Source organism: Limulus polyphemus, unplaced genomic scaffold (assembly GCF_000517525.1).
Source record: "Limulus polyphemus unplaced genomic scaffold, Limulus_polyphemus-2.1.2 Scaffold3428, whole genome shotgun sequence".
NCBI lineage: Eukaryota > Metazoa > Arthropoda > Merostomata > Xiphosura > Limulidae > Limulus > Limulus polyphemus.
The window spans coordinates 69,421-75,913 of NW_013669038.1; the positions used below are offsets into that span (position 1 = coordinate 69,421).

General features: G+C 36.2%; 1 protein-coding gene across 1 annotated transcript in view; it reads right to left on the reverse strand.

Moving 5' to 3' along the window:
- Positions 1–2,883, reverse strand: part of LOC106469329 — a 16,442-nt gene extending 13,559 nt beyond the window's left edge. Inside the window, exon 1 of the mRNA XM_013929818.2 lies at positions 2,731–2,883. The gene's annotated coding sequence lies outside the window, so the exon portion shown is untranslated. The remainder of the gene's footprint in view (positions 1–2,730) is intronic.
- Between the last annotated feature and the right edge of the window lie 3,610 nt (positions 2,884–6,493).

Genomic DNA, 6,493 nt, shown 5'->3' on the forward strand with positions numbered 1-6,493 from the left:
TAGGCTTAGAAACGTGTACACATTCTACTTGTAGTCTTGTTCATTGTTGGACGATTTGGTTGAGAAACGATGTTAGGCTTAGAAACGTGTACACATTCTACTTGTAGTCTTGTTCATTGTTGGACGATTTGGTTGAGAAACGATGTTAGGCTTAGAAACGTAGCTGTATAATGGTCGCCAAAACTAAACAATAACAATTGTTATCAGTTTTAGCTTTTGTTTATACGTTTCCAAATAATTCTTAAAAAACAACAAATCCGAAGATCTCACCCAAAATGCAGTTCCACAGCAGTGTTTAAATAGGCTTGACGATCCTATGTTACACATTATACTACCCAACCCCCCTACACGTCCTAGTTGTTACACATTACACCAGTGGTTCTCAACCTTTTCTCCACCAAGAACCCCCTATTATTATCATTTTTTTCCCACGAATCCCATGTTTTTGAAAGATTCCGCCTACCCAACAAACTGTTTTTATTAACTAATAATTAACTCGTTCTCCCACTTTTCACTATCGATCACATACATATATATATAAACATCAGTTTAAAAAACTTATTTAATGAGATAGTATTACCTACGCGAACCCCAGGTTGGTAACCACTGCTTTACACTCTACCTTCACAACTGACTTCTTTTGTTATATCTGCACCTTTACAATTAATTACTTTGTATAACTCATCAAAACTGGTAATGTCAAAGCAAGGATCTTAATTCATGGGATCAAAATAAACAAAACTGAAGAAAACCCGGACCGAATTCGAAATAAAGATCAAATTATAACATCGTATAGACTCTGAAGTTTTAAATGAACGTGCAAGACTTTGTACAACATAACAAAAATCCGTGGAGAGTAACAGAGACAAAGGAAATGGAGCCCACATCTTGAACCCTCGAATCCAAACATTCCGGATGAAGTGACACCGTTTTATCTCAACCCGAAATATGGGAATAGATTACTTACAAAAGGTACACAGCTGACCCCCCAACTGGACTATATTTGCTGCTCTTAACTTGGAAACATGCGTGGGAATGTTCCCAAAAACAAGCCACCAAAGTTCCTACTTTGGTTTTTCGTATCTTAGCAAGCAGACATGTTGACTTTGTTGTGATAATTATATATCTGTGTAGTATCTGATTCTAAAAGTCCGGATGTATCCTACTTTAAATTGTTGTGAGCAGGCTTATGCATAGTAAAAATTAGGTTGAAAATATTCTAGAATATAAAAAAAATATATGTTGGAGAATACAAAATAACATTAGAAAATCTCTCCTGTTTACTACAGGTATGGACTGAAAATGTTGTACAATTCTTTGAAGTAACAAATTACGATTCAGTATTGTTATTATATCGAGTGCATGGTCAAATAATACGATTTAGATTTGATAATATTATCTAACGTTCCTACCAAACATCTTGTTGACCGTCATGCCAACTTTACAAATTACAGGTTTCTCAAATCATCAACACATTTCGTTAGGAAAATGATTCCAAAACTGTTGTACTTGTTGCTAATGTAGGTGGTACACTGTTGTACTTGTAGCTAATGTAGTGTGTATATACGCGAAAAAAAGTAGTGTGTATATACGCGAAAAAAAGAAGTAATGTTAAAAGGATAAAAGTTGTAATAAGTTCAATTTGGGTTTTTCGCGTATATACACACCACTCCTCTCACTTCTAGACTCGCCAATGTTTTCTTCCCTTCAATCTGCAATCACACGTTTTCTACTAGGTGTTTGTTGTTTTTTTTTAATTAGGCCCGAGTTTGTATTTCGAAAAAAAATTGGAAAGCGAGCCTGCAAAGTTTGATAACCACTACTTTAAAGTGATTCACTACAGGATAAAACTGACACTTAAAACCTATGTCACTAGTACAGTAATACTATTGGTTAGCCGAAAGAGTGCTAACTGGGAAGATATCAAGTAGATACATTATGAACTATAAAAGTACCACGTTTTTGTTGTATTGTCTCATCGTATATACAGTTTCACAGTAACTTCACGCATTAGGTGATTCATGGTCAAAATAAGGCTTAGCTCAGAACCAGAAATCTGGCTTAAATATATTCAGTTTGTAGACATTAATATGTTAATAACACGGAGAGAGAGAATACAAAAGACACTGCAAAGTGGTGTACGTTTTACTGTAAATACACAATCACTTCCTATTTAACAGATTTAAATGATCTTACCCGGGTTCTTTACCCGTCGGAAGTAAAACTAAAACAATCAATAATTAAATGGCGTCCATCTTTCAAATGTTCTATCTAATCTATACAAGTCCAACTTACTTGGGTATTTGGCTTAAGTCACTTACTCTCTTATCTTTGGGGGATCCTTTTTTTGGGGGGGGGGCAGCTAATTAATCACTTTTTTTTACTTGCCACAAGCTGATCACCTCCACCACTCTGATACGGAATACTTTCTTTATACAAATTCATAAAAAAAAAACGGCAAATAACACATCAACATAATAATTAATTAATAAATAAAGAATTACCAAAACAAAGAATAAATACAAAAATTCACGACTAATTCCGACGGGCGAAATTATTCGCGAGTTTTTTAGTTGTACGTTTTGTTAATTCTTTACTCATCTGTGTATCATGCTGCTGACGTGTTGTTATCGTTTTTCATTATCATACATATTAACAGTTTTTGTATCCATACAGGAAGGTTACTATTTGACCTTAGAGTTTAGAATTTGAATCATTTTTGAGGCTTACCAAAATATTTTCTGTGTCTTGCCGGTCACTTGATATCTTACCACGCTTTACATCAACGCCAACAAAGACTAGGATCCTAACACTCGAACACCCCAGCCGGTTGCTTTCGAGTGAACGAACGAGTAGGGTAACTGCTTCATCCACAAAGATCGGGTATAGGTTGACCGGTCGCGCGTGAGCTTACAAAGGGTTGCGCATGTCCTGTCAACCTTCCATATAAGGACAAACACGTAACGTTAACTTAAGGATGCTCACAGGTCTACTGGGCCTGTCTTTTCATTTTTGCTGTTTTGATTTTATTATGACGTAACAAGGAACTTTTGCATATTAAAGGTATAATAAGGAAAGCGACAGACCGTTCTCCTGCATAACGAAAATCCATTTGTTTATGTCGTTTTACGGTCTTTTTTTAGGAATAACAAAACAATATTCGGCACCAAGATAAATAATTGGCTAAATAATGAAAGAGAAATAGTATGATAATATTGCTGGGTTTTTTAGCACAATACTATAATGGGATATGTACGATCTGTCCACCAGGGGAAGGATACTTACCGCTGAGCCACCAGGGGGCGAAATATTTTGGTAATGCTTTTGCTTATTCCTATTTCTATGTGATATTTCCAGATGAAGTTACTATATCCATTGCTGTTCAACTTGAAGTGAATGATCCGAGTGATGTAAGATCACATTATGTAATAATATCAAATTAGAATTTCCAGGCATTTTGTGAAATTTAATCGGCAATATACCCGAGTACAATCAGTTGTGTTGTAACTCCTTATTTGGGCTGGTTCAATAACGTATGCTAAAGTCCATTAGTAAGCCTAATTTCACAAACAAAGTTTTAACAGAAAATCCAAACTAATGTACGCCTAACTCGCAAATAAACTTACTTGCAAAAATTATTTGCTAACTGATCGATAGCAAAACACTGACTGACGAACTTACTAACTGAAAAACAGACGCAGTAACTCCCACTGCCTAACTCAATAACTGACATGGAACTGATTAACTAATTCTAACTCACTCAGTTTGTCATTTTTATATTGTACTCATTTTCTAGTATCACAGGAAGCTTCGAGATTTTACAGAGGCCTAAACTTTCATGAAATTCAAGTTTCTAGACTTAATCAATCATTACTCATGTAAAAAAATAAACTCCCCTATTGAATAAAAACAATGAAGTAATAAAACATAGCCCACAACACTGCTCCCTTCCTGGATTGTGAAGTTCTTTAAAAAATCCTAATACATAAATACAACAGTGCACTAAATTTATATTCCATAATTAGCAACAAAGTTATTATTTAAAATGAACAACAATAATTTTATCAAGGAAGCACTACAATCACTATATTATTAATTAAGGTTATTGTAAAAATATAATAAAAATTTTGATTAAAAAAGTCTCTAATATCTTATTTTACTGAGTCTATCAAGTTTTGTTTTTCTATGTCTTATTGTATGCAGATAGAATGACCTCCTGTCTTGTATTGCTGGTCTTTCACCAAGTTGTATTTGTGATGCAGATGGAATGACTTCTTGTTCAACATTTTCTGTGATGTTGTTATGATCTCTTGTGGGGGTGTGGTCTGTTTTGAATTTCGCGCAAAGCTACACGAGGGCTATCTGCGCTAGCCGTCCCTAATTTAGCAGTGAAAGACTAGAGGGAAGGCAGCTAGACATCACCGCCAACTCATGGGCTACTCTTTTACTAACGAAAGGGCGAGCGCCCTAACCACCTGACCATGCCGGGCCATCTTGTAGGGGAAAAGAATATTCTGTGAAAGACTTGAATCGTCTAATGAAGGTTCTTTACGTACAGAAATAACATGACGTGATAAACTAGTCTTGGGTTAAGATATAATGAAGTTTCATTATATAATATGTGATTTTCTTCAGTGGCCGGTGACCTATTGTTGCTCAGTAGCGGCTCATAATATTATTATTATATCAATATTTGTTCGCTTTATTGTGAAATTAATTTTAATTATGACCGCAAGGGCGGGATCATGTATGTATGTGATTAAGCGCAAAACTAAACGTTAGGCTAATTGCCCTGTAACCACTGCAGGTTTCGAATAATGGAACCCTGAGTTTTAGTGTTATAATCCCTTAAGTTCACCGCTGAACCATTGGGAGGAGGGGGTAGATTCTGGCAGCCCGAGTCTTTAGGACATTTTGTGTTGTACAATTAGTTTAAAGTCTGGCCGCAAGGGCGGGACCATATGAATATCATTGTTACTTTTTTGTTTATCTCGAACCTTCTACGTCATTAGGCCTACAGACATATATCAAAATCTTAGAACCGAAACATCGTCATAGATTGTTTAAAAATATAGAAAACAATTCTGGTAATAAAAAGAATGTAAACAGAGACAGTAGGAGCAGTTAGTGAGGAATCCAGAGGGGTTCGAGCTAAACAACTGTCCTATTTCAAAGTTCCACCGCCCCTACTGGCTCAATGGTAAGTCTAAGAGCTTAAAACGCTAAAGTCTGGTCCCTGTACCCGTGATAGTCAAAGCATAGATAGTCCATTGTGTAGCTTGTCGCTTAACAACAAAAACAAACCTATTATAATTTATTTAGCGCAAATATACCATCAGTGTTAACCGATATAATAGTTCGTTGTTGTGAGTTATAGGTAACTGTTTGAATCTTTTATGTTGAACACAAGTGCTTCAGCGGTAACCTTGAAGGTTTATATCAAAACTGGTGGGTACAACATAGATAGTCCATTTTTGTAGCTTGGCGCTTAACAAACAAACGAACACAAGTCATGTATTAAGGTACTTTTAAACAAAAAGTTTCGCGTTATTTCTCGTAAAGTCTCTTGTTCGTTGATCAATCAGCTTGAAACTTTGAAATATGGATAAAAATTACCGTGTGCTCCTACCCTAGCCCCTTCGATCTTAAAGATCAATATTCAGTGATTCATATTGTCATGGAAACAATAATAATAGCTAATACGAGGACAGAGTAGTCAAGTAATATCAAAAAACTCTGTTGCTTCACTTATCTCGAGAGTAGGAAAACAAAGGTGTAGAAATGTAACCTAATCAATGATTGTGTGACGTTTTGGAGAAATAAAGGTGCGGTTAATAAGATTTAAGCCAGCAGATGTCGCTAAAGTATTTTATCGTCTGCTATAGTCAGAAAGTTCTTGGTTGGTTTTGAATTTCGCGCAAAGCTACACGAGGGCTATCTGCGTTAGCCGTCCCTAATTTAGCGGTGATGAACTAGAGGGATGGCAATTAGTCAATATCACCCACCGCCAACTGTTGGGCTACTCAAATTTAATATAGGGATTTAACCGTCACAGTATAACGCCCCCACGACTGAAAGGGCGAACATGTTCACTGACAGGGTTGGTAGTCAAGCACCCCAACCACCTTACCCCACTCAAAAAGTAAACGCTGTAATTAGAATAAAATTACAGATTGATAAACATGAATAATGATAATTGGCTAAATATACAAGAGGGAATCCTCAATAGTCGCGTGAAATTCTTTTAGGCAGGATTGAAGTAAATGAATCTATGAGACCCCCCCCCCCTCATGTCATCCTGTATCACTGTGTCAAGTTTGGTACTGATTGATCAAGCAATGTGGAAACGTATAAGGAACAGATATATACACACACGTATTGACGTTTATTTATATAGATTAGGTGGGGGGGGGGGTCAATCCTCCCTCATGTCAGCCTGTATCACTGTGTCAAGTTTGGTACTGATTGATCAAGCAATGTGGAAACGTATAAG